This window comes from Bactrocera oleae, chromosome 5, assembly GCF_042242935.1.
Source record: "Bactrocera oleae isolate idBacOlea1 chromosome 5, idBacOlea1, whole genome shotgun sequence".
NCBI lineage: Eukaryota > Metazoa > Arthropoda > Insecta > Diptera > Tephritidae > Bactrocera > Bactrocera oleae.
The window spans coordinates 44460940-44483191 of NC_091539.1; the positions used below are offsets into that span (position 1 = coordinate 44460940).

The following is a 22252-nucleotide window of genomic DNA, read 5'->3' on the forward strand; positions in this document are numbered from 1 at the left end:
TCAACTGAAAAAGTTTTCTATACAAGCACTTGATTCCGATCGGTTAGTTTGTATGGCAGCTATATGCAATAGTGGTCCAATATCGGCGGTTTCGAAAAATTACCAGATTCTCGGGGCGAACAGGGCGCGTGCAAAATTTCAGGGACTCACTGACCCAGGAATTGGTTCGCGTAAATACAGACAGACAGACGGACAGATGGACATGGTTAAATCGACTCAGCTCGTCATGCTGATCATTCATATATATACTTGTAATTCATAAAGTCTCCGACATTTTCTTTTTGGTGTTACAAACTTCGCGCCAAACTTAATATACCCTGTTCAAAGTATAAAGGTATACACAACAAACGATAGAGACTTTTCGCATAACTTAGTTAGAATCTCATTTGTTAACATGACTAAATTCTCATATACATATATAAATTTTTAATTCCTATATAAAAATTGCCGTTACTATTTTATTGGCACTAAGTGTACATAAAATTTACCATAAAATCTTTATCTAAAAGTGTTACTATGTCCCTATTCGCAAATTAAATATGAAAATCGCAGTGTTCGACAAATAGTCAGCGGTCAAACCGACGACGCCTGAAACTATGCTCAGGAAACGGTTTTGAATCTGGCTATAATAAAATTATGAAAATAAGATATTTTGGAAAAAACGTATGCATTTTTTTGAGATATCTGGCTTAATAACCTATAACTAAGTGAACCAGAGTAGAGACTAGTGGTATGGTTATTATCCGATTTCCCTCATTTTCATGCCATATCGATATGTTAAACAGGTAATTTTGTGGAAGGTCGGACAGATTCGTTTCCGCATACTAATCATTTTGACAAATCTTTGTATCGAAATCATTTCATGTCGTCTTCTAGCATAATATCATAATTTATATCAAATCTTTAAGCTTATTTAAATCAGCTAGCCTGTCAAACCTTACTTTCGAAAATACATCTGTACATCAGTTTTACTAAGAATTTGTATGTGCTCAAACGTCATTGGGCTGAGTACCGTGGAACTAATGACTTACATCATTACCATACCGCAATATACCCCAGCTCGTAATAAGAAATTTAGGTATATATAATATTATTGTGGTTGGAAATTTAAAGCTCACTTCCTAACCGAAGTTACTATACCATTTACGGATGCAAAGTTTAATGATTATGAGCGTATATAAATGTGAAGATCAGCGCAATAAATTTAGTTAACAACAAGTATTTGAACTACAACTGTCGGTGAAATTCCTGTTCTGTTTTTTGGATTTGCCTTAAGATGAAACTGAGTACGCAACTCGTTGTTCTAATAGTTCTGATAACCTTGGTACATGTCCAGTCTCATACTTTGGCCAAGAAACATCTGATACAGCCAACGATAAGGGATCCTATTGAAGGCACGATGCTCGGAAACTTTTATAAAGGAGCAAAAAATCTACAGAAAATGGTCGAAAATTTTAAGAATAATTTAAACATACCTAAAAATGTGTAAAAACTATATACATATATACATACATATGTTGAACTTTAATTTAAAAAAATATAAAACAGATATTAATAATATATTTTAATAAAAGCGATGATGGCTAGCAACTAATATTGAAATTTGTGTTTTAAAAATGTATCAAGTTATATCGAAGTTACAACCTAAGATTATGCTGATTAAAAAATATTTTGTTTAAAACAAATAAGTAAGAAAGTAAGTTGTTAAACAAGAGTAGAATTTTATTCCCAACTTTCACGTTATGTGAATATCAATATCTCTTAAGATCTCGAAATGTTCATCGAAATTACATGGTAAATATATTTATTATTTATTTATTAGAAAGATTGATATATGATTTTGTTTTCGGGATGTCTCTCAGTTGGTCTGTCCGTCGCAGATCCGACAAACCCAGACAAAGTCGGGATACCTTGACAAAAATTGGTACACAACTGATAATCATGAATGATAAGGCTACTCTAGTAAATGAGGGGATTTGAAATACATGTGAACAATGTAGACATATTTTCAAATATCGGCCTTTGTCGGAATAGCTAACTACAAAATATGAAAACTAATCACTTCCGTCCCTCTATATGATATTATTTAACTCGTACAATAAATTTTGTTCTCAAGTGTCGCAATATACTATCGCATTCTGGTATGATCACTTCCCTTAACTAAAGTAAAAAAATAAGTTCACATGAGTTTGTTTCTTATAAAAATATTCACATTACAATATAAGTATACATACATGATTTATATTGATGTTTCATGGCTAAAAGTCGGTTATCTCATCTATTTTCATCCCCTTGACAAGGTATATTAAGTTTGCGACGAACTTTGTAACACTCAGAAGCAAACGACGGAGAACCTATAAAATATATATAAATGATCAGCGTGATGAATTCATTTCGTCTGTCAGTCAGAACTAGTGCCTCGAGATATCGATCAGAAATTTTGCACACATCCTAAGAAAAACTTTTTTATTTGATCGGGTATTTATCGGACCACTACTGCATATAGCTACCATACAAATCGAACGATCAAAATTATTTTTTTGTTAGGAAACTTTTTTTTATTTGTGAAGAATAGAATCGTTGTTTCTTGTTTTGAAATAGATTGATTTTTTCTTTAAAGAGTTCCAGCGAAAAATGATGCTTGTGTGTTTTTATATGCTCAAGTGAACACAGTAGGTAATATTGTACAAATAAATTCAGTATGCGCATTTACCACGTCCTTATAACTAATTTTAGATTACGATGAATTTTGAACGAGTATAACGAAATCTACACAGTAACATACAACACACCCTAGGTTTGTTTTTTTGTGAGCAAGATAATGTTGAATTCGGATAAAATTTCACTGAAAGTATTCAACAACACTCATAACAACTCAGTTATTAGAAATATGCTTTATTTTTTGTGGTTGTTATATTGGAAACCTTTGGACTCGCATTGTTTAAAGCATATATTTATTTTCATATAATTTTCAAAACGCCTTTTTTTTAAACAACCTTGCTTGTGCTCGAAAAATCGGCTATGCTTGTACTTCTTACTGAAAATTCCACTTCCGCTCGCTTAGTAAGAGCGCAGATATAAATAAAACCACTTTCAATTTTTATTATTAATTGTTTATAGATATTATTATAGATCTAAATACCTAGCATAAATTCATTTTAAACATGGTCTGTTAATATTTTTTTTTTTTATTCGAATATTATACTAATAAATTACTCTTGAATAAATAATTACTTAGAAAACACTACATGAGCTTTTGATCTACAACTAAAATAATTTAACATCTTAATGTACTTAAACATTAACTCAGACAGTTGCATTAGCATACAGGCAATGGTGTTCAACAAGTGGAGATTCCATACATGCAGCGATTTTACCGCAGTAATATTTCAGCATTTAATACCATCTGAAACGGAAAAAAATAGTAAGTAAGTAAACATATTTAATGTTCTTTAGTGTCATTGCAACGAGATTAGATAGGTTTTGACAAGGTCAATATTTTTTTCATTACTCCACGATAAATATGCGTTATATCAGTATGCATGTTTGTATGTGCCAGGGGTCTACTTATGGTAATATATATTTATATTTATAGATTGCTGACTTCACTTTGTACAAGTATGCACACTCGCAATGATTTTACAAAGTAGTTGTTACAAATATTGAACCGTAAGAATCAATACTCACTGCCGTTAAATGATAGAACACGTCGGCATACGCCACGATGATCTCGCATATGACATTTTATGCACGGTTTTTCCTTCACACGCGACGATAAGATCTGTGATGTGTAAATCTTTATTGTTTGTGGTGCATAGAATATCACGCGACGGCACTCCGTTTCGGTGGATTTACTTAATACTAAAAATGCTACCATCAATAATGTCCATACTGTAATTTTCTTGGAAACCATTGCAATTATCTCTAATTTTTTAATAACTTTATTTCACTATTTGTGTTGATTAAATATGCTTATACATATAAGCGCAAACAGCCAACAATTCGAGTTAAAATAAATATTTGTTTGGATTTTCGCAATTGTTCATAGTAATTTATACAAAATGCTTCGCTACAAATGCCGGTCTTAAACTGATCACAAACGATCCCTCGTGCCACTACTTAAGAAACCCTTATGGGAGTGAACGAAGGTGATTGCATTACGGTGTGGTCGCTCCGCATACGCACACTCACACTCGTACGACTTGCTCACCTAGCGACGTCTAAACATTGTAGGAGTGCGTTATTTAGAGAACGCTATATGGCATCTGTGCTCACTGAGACTTTGCGTATCGACATATATTGATAACAATTATTATCACTTTATCTTATTATTATTATTTTTTTAAACGCTTAACATATTACAGGGTGTGTCTCAATTTTGTTGCCATTGGAATTCGAAATTTATATAATTCGTTATAACGGTCTCTTGAGTTCAAAACATTACATTTTAAAATAACCATAAATGTAATAAAAGTAATAATGATTATCAACAAGTATGATATGTGAGAGTAAGAAACTCGCTTTACTAATTACCTAGCCGAACTTGTTTTTATATTTCCAAGCGCTAAATATGATTTACTATGCTGATACGATAATCAAAATGAGCCGAACTAATATCGACGTTGTAAATGGTTCCATATTTTGCTTGATACCCTAATTTAGTTAGTAATCCCAAAGAACTAAATCGAACTATAACTTTATCTAGTAGCATAGGTTACGAAAATAAAGCAAATGTCTTTGTAATGTTCGCATAAAACTATAATGGCAGAAAAGAAAATCTAAAATAACTTTGAGTAATATTTCTAAGTTGACAGTGTACTGCCAGGAAAATATGCAGATTCGTTCCCGTCGCGTAGAGCCGACTGAGAGCGACTAAGAAAAATCAAACTATTTTTTTATAACCAAGTTTCTATTCTTTTTTATATATAACGGGAGCATAGACTTAGAAAACGTTTACAAGAATCTCACTTGGATAGCTTGGAACTCCGGTCCGTAATGATCAACTTTTATGTATTGACTATAAACATCGTCATATATTGCAAAGCGCTCTGAGCCTATCATATAATTGTTGAAGCGGCTAATATAAATCTCGATTTGCCGAGATGTTCCAATCTCAGTGCCTTCACGTTTCGACCTCACCTTCCTCCATACAACATTGACAAATTGCGTTCGACAAGATTTTTAGCCTTGTTAAGAGCAAGCAGTTCAATAGATCTACTGCGTTTCAATCTAGGCCAGAAGCATCTCAAAAAAGCGTCTTTTAAGGGCATTTCTATGATCTTTTCTAAACACACAACCAAAATAACTAAGATCCAACCATTCTTGAACTTCAGATTGAAAAAAGTTTTCATTCAAAATTGTTTATTTAAATACCCTGTGCAAGACAATTTCCAGTTATAATATATACTTGCATGTATGCATATACATATATATTTATCTTTTGGTATCAGGCGTTTATAGTATCAGAAGATGCAATTTGTTTTTTAATTAGTGTTTGTTTTTAGTAGTGGCATATAGTATATCTATCTTCATTTGCAACAAATAGAACAGATATAGAATGGAGAACGTAAATACATGGCATTTAAAATGGAAAGGTAATATATATATGTTCTCAGAACTGCACTCATTTTATAGATAAAAACTTATCAACTAAGAGAACCTTCAGAGATTGATGAGGTAGAACCTCAGACCAAGAGCACAGCTGATATTACGTATTGATACATATAGAGATAAAATAATGGAAAAAACGATCGGTCATGCTTCGTAGCACATGGCTATACTATTATTAAATATTTATGATGAATCACAGACCATAAGAAATCAAGGGATTAACTTGTACACAACACTGTATAAATAAAATAAAATAGAATTTATGTGATTGATTTGGAAAACTCAAATTTATAGGAATAGTAAATGATTTGCCACTGTGACGGCTACTTGCGATCGAATACGTCCAAAACGTATCGGTGACCTAGTAGATGCTTCCGCTATATAACTCTATATTATTACTAAGTATTGATGATCAATCACAGACTATTAAACAAACAGGGCAGGGGAATTCATACAGACACTGGTTATTTGTTTTTATGATTAATGTGAAAACCCCAAGTTTAGTCAAATCGATTAATGACTTTTTCAATATTTATTCGGCTCTTAGAGCAAAACTTTTTGGTGTCAGAAGGGGTGCTTCCATTAGATGGTAACTTGTGTATATAAAATTGGTATCTGATGTGAATGATATATTTAGGTAAATAAATTACAATAATTTGTTACGAAAACACAAATATACAACATAATTTTGTTTTTAAGAATAGTAAAATGATTTAAATTTAATTTGTTGTAATTTTATCGTCATGTCAGCATAGAATATCGTTTAATATTATATATTGCAGTAAAAAAAAAATGTTGTAATGGGATAAAAATTAAAAGTTTAAAATACGCACAGATCAGTTCCGTCGATCAATTTCTTAGTCATGTTCTCATTTTCAATATTATGCTTTCATAACGAATCTATCAAAAAATTTGAAGTGTCGGTGCTGATATATCAGAAACTCTTGCATAATGAAGTTTGAGGTTTTTTTCACTACGTTTCCTCCAATCTAAGTATATGAACCATTGCTAGGTAAATTATTACTCCGATGACAAGCAGGGTTACTTTGCATAAGCCCCAATTAGCACCGTTAACGTAGTGTTACCGTTGAGGCAGCCGTTTGACGCCAAATATTTGCAATGCAAACATAGATTCATTTTACGTAGAAGCAGGCTATTTTTATACTTTAGCATTTTACATATTTCGCAGTGCGGTGAAATTCTGTCTTCACAATTGAGTCATTCATTATACGCGATTTTCGTCGCCGCTTTGGAGCTATCCAAAGATTGTATACAATTTGTTTTGTTTGCACTACGACGAGCACATGCTAATTGTTTTCACGAGCTTATCAGTTTGTTTAACTGTGACGTTTATTTGGAATATCAAAAATTTTACAAAAAAATACATTTCATTGCTATTTCATCAGTGGTGTCAAAGCGGTTGGAGCAGTACATTCGTACATAGTAACAAAATAAATTTCCAATATCATAAAAACATTGTAATTTGTCACTTTTACAGTTTCGTGTTTGTATGGAAGCATTTGGTGGTTTCCGCTGACAACTCCCGATTTCGTCTACAGCTTCGCTTATGCAAACTGTAAATAGCAACTAATTAAACTCAATCCTATAACATATAATAGTAATGTTGGAGCATTTGCTTACGTTGCGGCAACGTCCTAGATGATCCATTGCGTATGGACATTTACGTCGATGTATTGAAAATATGCTGCTCTCCTCAGTCTTATTTTTGCTTGTATAAAAAATCACTTTGCTGGTAACGAGATTGGATTGAAGCTGCACGATACCGCTAATAGCAATCAGAAACAGCACAAATATGTAATAAAGCAATTTCATTTTTCTTCTATTTAATTGTTTATACCGCTTTTATTTATATTCTAAATGTTCGCGTGCTTTTGTGTTGTTGATTCTTTAGTATATTAACAATTACTAAAATGTGGAACTTGCCTTGTTTAAACTGACTGCTCGTCAACCTTATCAGTGTAATGCGCTTGTGTTTTGTTTTTTTTTTTTTTATTTAAAGTGCTTTATACACGCTTACTTACAAGCATCTGCAAATAATTATTTACTTAGCAATCGCAACACTTAAATGAAATATTATACGTGTATATAGTACAATGAGTACACACACAAGCATATGTTCATGTTCATACCGCTCCCAACGGCAGCACTGAAAGCTATGTTCATACATATGTACGTTTTATTTTTTCATTCACCGTTTATTTCAGTTAATCTCTTCATTTGGTTTACCATACATACTTAACACATATATATGCAGGAATCATTCAACTTTTCTGCCTTATACAATACATACACATGCATATATTCTAATACAAGGTGCAATTCAAAAGTTTCAGTTCTTTTAAACAACGCGGCTTCTAGTGGCGCCATCTGTCTGAAATTTTCATCCCTCAATTGTGTATTCTTCAGCGTTGTAGTATAAAATTTATATAACAGCTGACTTGTATAACAGCTGAGATATCGCGCTACATGTGACATTACATTTGTAGTGTCGGTCGGAAAATGAGCATCGAACAAAGAGCCAACATTATGGTTTGTTTTAAACTTGGTAAAACTTTTACCAAAACTCATCAAATGATGAAACAAGTTTATGGCGATGATTGTCTATCCCGTAGCCGTATGCACGAGTGGTTTAAACGTTTTCAAAGTAGTCGTGAGGACATACATGAGAAATGAGTCGAAACCCAAAAAATCGCGCCTAGAGAAGTCAAAAGTGAAGACAATGCTGATTTGTTTTTATGATTCCAAGGGTATTGTCCACAAAGAATTTGTTCCACCTGGCCAAAACGTTAATGCGGTATTCTACCTTGGAGTTTTGAAGCGTTTGCTAGCACGTATTCATCGCATTCGACCCGAATATCGCGAATGGATGGCAACTGACCTAAAAAAGTCATTCGATAACCTTCTTGAACGTGCAAAACGTTGTATTTAGGCGGAAGGAGACTATTTTGAAGGCGACCAATAAATTTAAAAAAAAAAAAAACAAATAATATTCGTTTTTTAATAAAAGTCCTGAAACTTTTGAATCAACGGTTTACAAGTTAATAAAAGTCCTCTTTGCTAGAGAATTGGCGGGTCTTCGCCCGGTCTGAAGGGCTATAACGAAATTCACCCATTTTCGATCTGATTTTAGGAAAAGCCTCGTAATCAAAAACAAAAATATAAAAACTGAAAAGTTTTATAAAGCCTTTCGGAATGCTTTGTTGTAATTTATGTACTAACTTGTTTTTTAAATTCAATAATTATTATCTCGACCGAGATTATAAAACACAATCCATCGACTGGAAGCTGCGCACTCAACGCACCCAGAAAGTATTATTTTACAACTTTAAATAGAAAGGTTACATAGTTATTTAATCAGTTCAAATAAATTTCAATATAAATTCAAAAACAAGGTATATACAGCAATCTTAAAATTCTTTAACAAAATGAAACTGCAACAAATATGTTTACTTATAATAAAACTCATTAGACTCATTTTGTATCTACATACTTATACGGGTATGCTACCTAAATAAATTGATAACAACAAAAAAGATGTAATCGATTGGCCAAGCGTTGGTCAGTAAGTAATTATACCCTAAACAGGGTATATAAAGTTAACCCCGAATTCAAAATCAAATTTTGCACCCGTCCTTTTCTATCGGGGCACTATAGTGTATAGCTGTAATACAAACTGAACGTACGGAATTAAGTGCTTGTATGGAAAACTTTTTATTTGACAAAATATCTTCACGAAATTTTGACTAAGGCAGCGGTGCAATTTCAGAATTGGTCAGATCGAGTCATTATAGCATGTATGTAGCTGCCATACATACGGAGCGACAAAAGTTCTTATAAGGATTCTTTTTTATTTGTAAAGGGTATTATAGCTTCGATGCAACCGAAGTTAACATTTTTTTTCTTCTTTGATAAAGTGGTGCGTATTGGTACTTAGCAACAACATAAGACAGAAAAATATGAAGAATGGATGTCAAAGGCGTTGACATTTAAGCTATGTTCGGTACAATTTGGCAATAGGAGATTTATATTCGGCAATTATCATCATTACTGACTTAACGCGTATGTAAATAAGCATAATTGCCATATTTGGTGTGAAGGGACTCTTCAAGCTCCCCTTCATTTAGAAACATTTAGTATCTGACGTAGTTCCATATTCTTTCAAATGTGTATAGTCGTTTTTAATTTTTACATTGAGCGAGGTTACATTTTTATTTTACCGCAGAATTATGCATAAGTTGTATATGCTTACCTCACAATTATTTTATTAATGAAACTGTAATTATGTACGTACATATGTTTTGAAATTGACACCTTTATAAGAGCCTTCTTTATAATTTTTTGTTCAGTTAGAACTATAGTACTACAACGAGAAGTTGTCTGAACATTTTAGAATTTTTTTATATTATCTTCATTTACAAGCTTGTATTGTGATTCAAAATGAAATTTTTACAAAAATCAAACATACAATTGTGGTTGTTAATGGCCTTGGCATCTTTAGTCGTTGTCCAGTCCATTAATATTAAAAAGCTTCTCGTACGAAGATTGATATCAGATCCAATGGAGGGCTCAATTAGTGCCGAACATTACACGCGGCACCATCTCAAGTCCTTACAATTATTTAAGGCCAAATTATTAGCAGCAAACAAAAAACCTGGATAAAGGATACATATACAAGGATACTAACTTTGGTTTGAAGAGCTTCTGAGCAGCGTTTTGTGATAATGTATATAATAGTAAATGTGACCTGAGATTTTATGTAATGTAAAATGTAATATAAAAGAGAAATATATTTCATATTTATCTGTAATAGTTCTTATATTCTTCCTGAAATGATGCATAATGTCGTCAATATGTTTTACTTAACAACATCATTGAGAAAGTTGCATAGTTTGTTGCTTGACGCAATTCGCCTCTTAAGCGACTTTAATCCGTTTTCGATTCGAAATTTTGCGCTTCTGTTCAAAATCGTACGACCTGAAGATTTAATCACTTTAAAAGGTACATATTTGAAAATTTAGAGAGATATCGTTTCTTAAGAAAGTATTTACAATATAAATTTAATATAATTACACTATATGAATTAATTAAGCTAAGCATATTCTAGCAGCTGAGAGCTTACCAGGTTTGTTATATATATTCAATTACTATTTTTCTTCTTAACACATTTTACCAATCGCTTAGAAAAAAAATATATGTAATGAAAAACTATACCTTATACCTATATTTCGCATCACCAAAAACAAAGTTTTTATGGGCAAATAAAAAACATAACACCTTTGCTTATGCCCCTAAATGGAGCTTTAGGTCGATTGTACGAACTGCGAACCGAAACCGCGATACAAAATTTTACTCACTCTTACATTTTATATTGTTTATGACTCAATTGTGTATTCTTAAAATTATAATTTTCTTCAGAATATTATTCACGTCTTTAGATTTGACTGCGGTCTATGCTTATTCACATCAGATTCGTTACAGTGGGACTAACGAAAGTTCTCATAGGAACAATGTTTTAAATTGCTGAATTGATGGCAGTAAACTAATGGTCACATAATTAATATACAAGTCAAAAGTATTTTAAAATTTTCAAAATACACAATGGCCTATTTAATTATATTTTAATAAATTGCTGTCAGAATCAATCTACCGTCCAAAAATGTTAAAATTTCCAAAATTTAATAAATCTTAGCATAATTACGCCAATAATATGTAAGATATTTTAGCCATGTCATTGGAAAAAAACATCAAGCACATAAATTTTGGAATACTCTTTAAATTTAAGAGAAAAGAAAGCTTTTCCCCCCCCATCAAATCGAGAGAACAATTGTTTATTATTCGACGATAAGAAATGGGTATATAAACGCGGTTTGTAACGGCAAACATATAGTCTGCAACGAAAAGCAACTGAACTCATTACTCGGCGTATTTTTATCTTGATTTTATTGTGGTTTCAACGTACATTAAAATGAAATACTTAAAAAATTCGGAAATAAAATTTGTTGTGATTGCAATCCTGGTGTTACTTCAGTGTTTCAATGTTGAATTGGGCTTTATTACGTTTGAAGCACCATTGAGAGATTCCTTTAAATCAGAAATGTATATAAGACGAAATGAAAGTGCGGTTCGAGCACTAAAAAATCTAATTAAATTAAAAAATCCGTATATCGACTGAGCTGGACTTGAGAGTTAAATATATCTAATGTTATTTGCTGTTATTAAGTGTGCTTTGTAATAATATTTATTTGTTTGTAAACAATTGTGCGATTTTTATTATATAAGTATATGTATGTAGTGTAAGCAAATTATAATAATAATATAAATAAATAAAAACAAAAATGTTAAAATATATATAATAACAATTATTCTTTATCGCCATCAAATGCTGGTACAAGGTTTGACGCCGATTGGTGAAAAAAAATAATACATGTTGTATGCTAAATTCGGTACCGCGAAACATTTTATAATTTCTCAATTTGAAGGCCATGTTTTAGGTGTTCTCAAAAATATATATTAAAAGAGCTTGCTTATGAACTCAATAATCATACTTTGTATCTTATTAACTTGCTGAAACTCTTAGATTCTTCCCTACCTTTTGTTTTATATCGCAAAATTTTGTATTAAAATCAACCGAACCCTATATTTTCCGTACTTTCAGGTGTTGTCAAAAATGTTCCGAAAAATTCAACAGCCATTGTTCGAAGAAATCGTGAATGGATTATAATGAAAATTTTTACCTTATTAACTTATATTATAGGTATTAGACGCACTTAATTCTATAACTATATCTTTCCACGAGTCAGCGAAAATTGTATTGAAATCATCTTCAAACAAGATATATTTAACAAAAACTCAAGCGAAGAGGCTAACTTCAATGTATTGAATTATTGTTCAAAACGTTAACCCGAGGGTGAGAATTGATTATATAAGGATATGAGATTTGGACCAAGGTCTAAACCAATTCCATTCATATTCAGCGCTAAATCACATAATTTTTAAGAAAGCTTATCCACTTAAAATATCACACATTTTGACCAACCTTAACGGTTTAAAGACAGGTGGGAATTCGCAAATCATTATATAGGGTATATTGGGAGGCAGTAAAGATCTGGTATACGGATTCTCCTCGGAAAGTTTGGTTGATATAGCTTTAGAAGTCTTTAAGATATATACACCAAACCTTTTGGGTGGCGACCACACCCACCTTTTACAAGTTGTCAAACCACGTGACACCTCCTCAATGCGATTTGTTGGGGCAAACAGCAGTTTTTAACTTAATTTGCGAATTAGTTATGGCACTTTATACGATTTCGTATAATGCCGGTTTGTCCTCTGTCCTCCTGATTCGACCAAGAAGCACGTGTACGACATTTCATAACGGTCAATTTTTACTCTAGTTACTATTTGCACTACCATTTGACAGTCACCCGGATTTTAACTCGTATACATACATAACTCTATATCTATCTCGATTAGTTTTTGGTGACACAAACAACAGTTAGGTGAACAAACCTATTGTGAATGATTTGTACTAAATTTGTTGGAAATCGGTAGGGTAGTTAGAGAGGAGAGGTAGCAGAGGATCTTAACATTTCTCATGGGTCGACTCAACCATTTTAGGTTTTGCGTGTCAATGCCAGTTTTGCACCAAAAGACCTGAATAAAATCACTGAGATTAATTAAAAAATCTGTCAACAAAGAACGTATCACTTAAAACAAAGTTTTATTTGCTTTATAAGTTTAATAATATATATATTTTTTTTCATAACATATGTACAATAAATTCTGAATAGTTTTGCATTTAACTATTAGCGGCCTCATTTTTCGCTTTAAGTATATCACGTATGTGCCGGTGTCGTCCCATAGGCCGAACTGCTCCTTTTATGGATCCTTCAGTGGGATCTGCTATTAATTGTTTCATAGCGTGTTTTCTGGCCATAGTGAAACACTGTACTTGCGCAACTGTTATCAAGAGTATTATCGTCAGAAACTTCATATTCGATTTTTGTAAAAGCTTCATTTTTGAGTTGAATAAAATTGCAGGAGTAGAAATTGTTCTTAATTTTAAGGTTGTTCGTTTAATCGTTTTTCGTTCGTAATTAAAATGTTCGCACAAACGTGCCCGTATATATATCATAAATGAAATTATTATGCCTTTGCGGTTCCGCAAAATATATATAATTTTAGAAAGTAAATACAATAAAATATAGCTTCTGAATTGTCTGACGTAAATCGAAAGACGGCGAACTTCTCAGCTGATGACGACGTTTTTCGAAAAACGAGTGTTAGTCATCTTAAAATCTGAATATATTCTCTTAAAAAGTTTATAACGATCAATATGCATTTTAGAAGCTTGGCCTTGCCAGTCATGTCGATGTTTCATTTTTACCGCTACCGGAAGTGTATGAGAGATCAAGCTTAATAATCTTCCATATCACTTTCGGTAATGTGCTGTGTGTACAAATCGCTAATTTTATGGTCTCCCAGTAGATACTTAACCTCTCACTGATTGCACCACTACCATAAAATAAAAAAATTACTATCGTTTTCGCAGACAACTATAAGCAAATTGGACTCGATTGTATTGGTCGCAGCTTTATTATGCCTATTTATTGTTTTATTTATATGCCAAATTGCAGCAAAATGGCATCTTTGGCAAAGGAAAAATTGCTCTTTCTCTATGGCAATGAGAATGATATGATTTTTTATTTTTTATATTTGCAACATGTAGCTACAGAGTATTTTAGCTTTGTGTTTACCCAACGGTTGTTTGTATGATCTAGTCTTATATTTTACAATGATCATTGAAAAGTGGGCGTAGCCCCGACCCCTAATAGGTTTAATGTAGATATCTCACAAACTTCTATAGCTATATCAACCAAATTCGATCAGTACAAATATTTTGGCACTTCCTCTGACAGTGTAAAAATATAACTTTTAAAAGTTTTTAAGCCCTCAGATGCCGAAAAGTGGACCTAAATGCCTATGGCAGACATTTTACCGAAAACACCGGTCAATCTCTGAGGGGAGAAGCATCTTTTTCTGGAAATAAGAAGTGAAGGTTGATATTTTAATACAATAAAGTACATTTCATTAAAATAATTTGGTTCAGTATTGAACATGGATCGATACCACATAAATAAATATATAAAATATTCGGTTACACCCGAAATTAGCTTTTTATTACTTTTTTAATAAAACAATAATAAAGTTTTTCCCCGCCTTTGATCTCTGCAAATTGCGAGAGTATAAATGATCTGTGACACACGAACTTAGCCCTTGCTTATTATAATTTGTACGTAGCATACAGTATAATAAACAGTTTACTGTTTGCTTTGGATTATTAACAATGGTGTAGGGGGCTAAGGAAAATCATTTTACCCAAATGTCTACAATTCATGGCAACAAGAGAAGTGGTCACCCTCGCGTGGTTTTAACGAATTCAGCCATAAAACTGTTCACGAACGGAAATAGATGTATCGACCAGATCAATTTCTAGACTTATTCGAGATGATATCCGCGTGAACGCCTGCTGTCAATCTACTGGTCAACTGGTTTGACAACGCGTTTGAAGCAAATTTGGCTGACGAGATGCAAGCGGCTTCTTCAATGGCACACGGTCAACGGCCATTAAAATATGCTTTTTACGGATGAAGCAAGAAAAAACTTTTAATTCGGTTTCTCCGATGCTATAATACCACTCACAAATACAAAAAATTTCTTATAAGAACTTGATTACAATCGTTCAGTTTGTATGGCAGCTATATGATATGGTTGTCCGATATCGGCGATTCCGAAATGAGGTGTGCAAAATTTCAGATCGATATTTTAAAAACTCAACGGCAAAAGTTTGCGTATCATACAGACAGAGGGACATTTATAAGGTCTCCGACGTTTCCTTTTGGGTGTTACAAACATGGTGGCAAACTTTATATACCCTGTTCAGTGTATAAAAACGAAGAAGTTTTTAATATACAAAACGACAAAATATACGCAAAAACTTCTAAAGATGCAAAAAATGTTATTCCAAGTATTCAATGCCGTCACCGTCCAGCTGTTACTGGTATCATAGCTGCAGAAGGTTATCCGTCCGGAATTCAACCCATTGGTTTCAAGAGTCGGAGAACATAGCCCGTCGAATACCCAACAGAAATTTGAAGATCTTTGATTCGAGCAGCGTCGTCAATACAATAACCGATCTTTTTATGGCTTGTGTGAAAGCAAAGGTGATCATTTCGAATTGAACTTTGTATATCGCTCATCTAATATGCATTATAAAATAAATTAATTTAATTATAAAATGTTTTATAGTTTAACTTTTGTAACGGTCTGAATTTCTAACAGAAATTATGGCAAGACAATGTAGTCTACCTAATATCTGCTCCTCTGTCTTTAATTTATTTCCTTTATGACAGTGATACTTGCATTTCATTCTTCTTAAAGAACTTCCATTCGTTTTCGGAAGTTGAATGAATGTGTTAACCGCAAATTTCCTTATGGAGAATATCGTGTGGTTAAAATTCTGAACTAATATGATGAGCTTACCAAGAGTATTGTAATTGTGACCAATCGTTCAAAGTTAAGTGACTGCGTAATCCTCCACACCAGAATAAGATACTTAAAAGTTAATCAGGTATTAACCATGTCTACCTCCTTTAAGCGATATTCTATAAACTACTAAAATTATGATATATATGTATCCCCGATATACTTAAAGTATCGCTGAATTGATAATATGAAAGGTTTATATGCTATTAACCTTATAGGTGGAATTTACAATACCATTTTGAATTATTTTATTTTACAATTATTTTTCAATCAGCAGTAAAATTATCGAAACAAGCCTTAGATCAAATAGCGTTTCAAAAATTTTATACAATATCTATGATTCATTAAACGTCGAAATGTACCAATACTTTTCTTTCGCCTATCGGTCAATATACAAAAGCTGACTTCGATTCGCCAAGCATTGGAGAGTAGAACATCAAACAAACCAGGAAACCAATCAAAATCATAAGTACATTTAACATCTCTTTGTTTTTATGCTATACAAGTATACTCAACCGAAATAACTCGACGTATTTTCGTTGATCGCTGAAAAACTCAATGATATAAATTTAGTTTTTGGGTCAGTAAGGACTGTCCGTATTCAATATGACAGATATTGTTTATTTATATATTTTATTTGTATCTAGAGAGAGACCCATGTAAACTTCAATTGATTTGTTTTTTATTGTACATCGATAAAGATTTGCGTCACAAACCAATTCCAACTGTTGGGATATTTTTTTGCTGAAAATTTTTCTGTAAAAATTTACAAGATATTTTAACTTGCGGTTTAATATGGAGTAGTGTAACTATTAGGGAAACATTGCTGAGGAATAAGTTGGTATATATGAACAGCTGAACTTTTGCCATAGCTGAGAAGTGTTACTTTATTTGTTCTTCCTTCGTCAAAATGAAAATCCTTGATATCAGCGTAGTAATCTGCCTGATATCTTTCGGATTCGTTCGAAGTTCACCAGTAGCGGTAAAACCCGTAGTACAGCAACTTATAGCATCTCCAATCGAAGGCTCGAAACAAGAGAATGTTATAAACAGCGGAGATAATGGAAAATATCGAGTTTATATATTCAAAGCACGCCTGAATTCCATAAATGATTAAATTGTGTAAACTATGATATTAGTTTTAGTTAAATTCAAAAATTGTGATAAATATAATGCAAACTTTGTATTTTGGTTTTGCTATATTCTTTTAAAAATAATATATGAAATAAGAAGCGTGGACATTTATGTTATTTTTTTTATATGTATTCAACTTCTAGGAAATCTATATAAGTAAGTATAGGGTTTCCAATAAAAGTGATATAATTTTTTTTTTTTCAAAAAACAACACAATAATTGTTAAGGAAATTCAAATGTTTCTTATTTACTGTGAAGTACAATCAATACAATTAAGTTCTGAATATAGCATCATTCAAATTGCCTCCGCAACTTCTTTTGCACGAACGAATTCGATGAACCCAATTTTCAAGTACTTATTCTACTAAATCAAGTCGTATGCCATGAATAGCACGTTCAATATTGACTTCTAAAGTGTAGAGTGTGGTTTATTGCTAAAGACCAATGACTTCAAATAACCTCACAATACGTAGTCTAATGGTGTTAAATCACAACTTCTTGGAGGTCATTCAATGTCACAATTTTTTGAAATTATCGAATCTCCAAACTTTTCTCGCAATAATTCAAAAATTCGGTCGTTGCAAGTGCTGTGCAGCACGTAGTCCCGTATATTTCCATGATTAAATTGTGCACAGTACTGATCACAATGAGAAAAAATTACAGGTCATGACATATTAAAAATGGCCGAAACGACTCTTAGAAATCATATCATCCCTATTGGAAAAGCCGATATAAGACGACATGAATATACCATAACTCTGTGCATATTGGCATGAAAGACTATTTTGTTATATAAATCAGCAGCGATTTAGAGACGCATTACATCTCCTAAGAGGCAAGTGAGTAGCTTTCAGCCGTTGGTTTAAAATCATTTACAAATTTTTTACTATTTCCTTCATTTACATAACTAGAAACATATCCTACAAAGGATTTGGTCCGAAATATGTTGATTTACGAGATACCGAATCCCAAACTCGCTTTAAACGCGTTTTGATAAAAGAAGTATTTTATTTAGTTTTGGAATTCTGGCAAAAGGTCATTCATCGAAGATAAAGATTTACTTTGCAGACCTTCAGGCTAAATAAATTGGAAACCAGCTGGATCTGAAACTGGACCATGTTGAAAAATAAACCACAATCTTTGGACAAATTTCGGTTTTTTTATAGGCTATGTAGTCATCCGACATCAAAAATGACGAAATTTTGGGGCGTGTTGACTAGATGTCTCTTTGCATGTACTTTCTTATTTTTCTGCGTTAGACCTTATTTTCACAGTTAAATATGATTTTGCTCTCAGTGTTACCATTTCGATCTTTTGCTGCAATAGTATTATTATAACTTTTATTATTTTTATACTTTTGCAACATGTTGCTACAGAGTAAAATATTATAATCGATATATACATATATACTTGTATATATACAAGTATATCAGGATGACAAGATGAGTTCAAGTCCGGGTGACTGTCTGTCCGTCAGCCCGTGCAAGCTGTTACATGAGTGAAAATTAAGATATCTGATGAAACTTGAACAAAACAGTAACCACGGCTTCGTAGATGGGTGTAATCGGACCACTGCCACGTTCACAAAGCTCCATCAATCGAAAACATAACTTAAGATATAAAACTGTAATTCGGTACCGAGGATTGCAGTAGCAAGGGCACCTCTGGGCTAAAAATTATTTTAAAGTGGCCATGGTCCCGCCCTCTAATAAGTTTATTGTACATATCTCTTACACTATTCAAGCTATATCACCCAAATTAGAGTGCTTAGGGCAAATATCTCAAGAACCCCTGTCGACAGTGTGAAAAGGGATGAAATCGGAAATGATGTCACTAAATGATGTCAAATTTGGAGGATGGGCGTGGCACTCCTCACATTTAGGGGAAAATCCATATCTCGGGATTTTCTACACCGATTTCAATCATGTATATGTAGGTATGTAATATAACTTTGATATTTTTACATAACACTGTGGAAATAGGTGAATCCAGACAAAACCCACCCCTACTTTCAATATCATACAATTTTAAATTCCATCTGATTCTTAAGTTTTCCAGTATACAAACTAAAAACCAATCAATGGTTCCGGATACAACTTTGAGCAAATAGTGCCCTCAAGATATTTCGTCCTACGCTCAAAAATTGTCAAAATCGAACCATAACTTTTGAAGAACCCAGACGACAAATATGTGGACCCTAGTGCGTATGGATGACTTTTTAACGAAAATATCAGTCAATCTGTTAGATATATAATTGAACTTCGGGGAAAATGTTTTTATGATAATAATCTACCCCTGTGTCAAAACTGGGTTGAATCGGGTCAATACCTCCCTTAGTTCCCATACACCTAATATAATGATTTTGAACTTCCAGTTGACTTTTTACCACATACATATGTATGTATATCGGCCAATGCCAGATAGTCACCCGGATTTCAACTCGTCTCTTCATCCTGATCATTTATATATATTATATATAACCCTATATCTAACTCGATTAGTTTTAGGTGATACAAACAACCGTTAGGTGAACAAAACTATTATACTCTGTAGCAACAGGTTGCGAGAGTATAATAATGGATTTCTTTTTACTACACCTAATATAATATTATATGTTTATAAATTTGCTTGGAAATAAACTCTCAAGTTTACCTATTTCAGGCTTTAAGCGTGGGACTGAATCAAGAAATTCCGTAACGATGTATTTTTTTTAATGTCAAATACAAATATAGAATTTAATAATCCCCATACTGCTAACAATATTTTTAAGAAAATATTAACTGAATTAAAGAATAGGGGCATAAAATCTGGTGCAACAATTTCCATTCCAAAATATAAATTACTACATATTTGCAAAAAGACAAAATGTGAATATCCACAATTAATTTTTGAAAATATTGTAAGAGAATCAGTAAGCAATTTAAAAATTTTAGGAGTATATTTTAATAAATGGTTTAACTTTCAATGAATTAACCTAGGAAATAAGTTAACAAAAAGATTATGCACAATTAAATATTTAACTAGTAAATGATCTTTTATTCATCTCAACTCCCTAATGAATGCTACAAGAGCCATAATACTCACTAAAATCGACTACGGTTTACCCATTTTTGGATGGTGTGCAAATTCGAACCTGAAGCTGTTAGAACCTCCTATCATGCAACGAGCCGTCGGAGTATAAACGCTTCTCCTACGTCACCTATTAAGTGTGTATTGACAGAATGTGGCCTACCATCAATAAAGGAAAGGGTATACGAAACAACGATGCAACTAATTCCAAAACTGATATACTCTCCAAATGCCAACTTACAAAACGGTAATTTACGCGTCACGACATAAACGGAACTTCGGGCTAAAATCCACTTTACGCCGCTGTATCAAATACGGAAAAACTTAAACATACATCCGCCCCAAAATTGCAAGGAAGTCAACAAACAGCCGGAGTGGTTGTTAAAAAAAGAAACTATCAACATGACTCTTCACACCTTTCAAAAGACCAACACCAGTAATGAAGTATTTCAGAAACATTTTTTAGAGTTAATGAAAACCTATGAAGAAGACAATTGTACTGCAATTTATACAGACGGGTCCAAAGCAACAAATACAGCTTTTGCTCTCACTAAAACAAACGGAGAATTTATAAAAGGCGGGATTCTTCCGTGTTACTCGTCGGTATTTACAGATGAGGCTTTTGCCGTTTCAAAAGCACTAGAATGTGCGATACATAACAAAGGCAAGTTCTGTAATATGCTGGATCGCTACGTTCAAGAAATTGGACACACGGAAGGGAAACATTTCGACCATCGATACTCAACCTTCAACCCTACAAGGAAAAAAGTTGTATTTCCTAGGGAAATATCTCGCCCACAATCTACCATCTTCACACGCCTAAGGTTTGGCCATACACAACATCTCTTATGGGTCGACTCAACCATTTTAGGTTTTGCGTGTCAATGCCAGTTTTGCACCAAAAGACCTGAATAAAATCACTGAGATTAATCAAAAAATCTGTCAACAAAGAACGTATCACTTAAAACAAAGTTTTATTTGATTTATAAGTTTAATAATATATATATTTTTTTTCATAACATATGTACAATAAATTCTGAATAGTTTTGCATTTAACTATTAGCGGCCTCATTTTTCCCTTTAAGTATATCACGTATGTGCCGGTGTCGTCCCATAGGCCGAACTGCTCCTTTTATGGATCCTTCAGTGGGATCTACTATTAATTGTTTCATAGCGTGTTTTCTGGCCATAGTGAAACACTGTACTTGCGCAACTGTTATCAAGAGTATTATCGTCAGAAACTTCATATTCGATTTTTGTAAAAGCTTCATTTTTGAGTTGAATAAAATTGCAGGAGCAGAAATTGTTCTTAATTTTAAGGTTGTTCGTTTAATCGTTTTTCGTTCGTAATTAAATTGTTCGCACAAACGTGCCCGTATATATATCATAAATGAAATTATTATGCCTTTGCGGTTCCGCAAAATATATATAATTTTAGAAAGTAAATACAATAAAATATAGCTTCTGAATTGTCTGACGTAAATCGAAAGACGGCGAACTTCTCAGCTGATGACGACGTTTTTCGAAAAACGAGTGTTAGTCATCTTAAAATCTGAATATATTCTCTTAAAAAGTTTATAACGATCAATATGCATTTTAGAAGCTTGGCCTTGCCAGTCATGTCGATGTTTCATTTTTACCGCTACCGGAAGTGTATGAGAGATCAAGCTTAATAATCTTCCATATCACTTTCGGTAATGTGCTGTGTGTACAAATCGCTAATTTTATGGTCTCCCAGTAGATACTTAACCTCTCACTGATTGCACCACTACCATAAAATAAAAAAATTACTATTGTTTTCGCAGACAACTATAAGCAAATTGGACTCGATTGTATTGGTTTAATTGAAAATGAGCGATATACATAGATGGGT

The 22252-nt window shown here is 32.8% G+C and overlaps 1 non-coding gene across 1 annotated transcript; it reads right to left on the minus strand.

Moving 5' to 3' along the window:
- Window positions 1–3131: 3131 nt before the first annotated feature.
- On the minus strand, window positions 3132–7548 carry LOC106619316 (uncharacterized). Its single transcript, XR_004977177.2, has 3 exons — window positions 7252–7548; window positions 6444–7184; window positions 3132–3406 (listed from the first exon to the last, which is right to left on the minus strand). It is a non-coding gene; the product is annotated as an uncharacterized protein (transcript).
- Between the last annotated feature and the right edge of the window lie 14704 nt (window positions 7549–22252).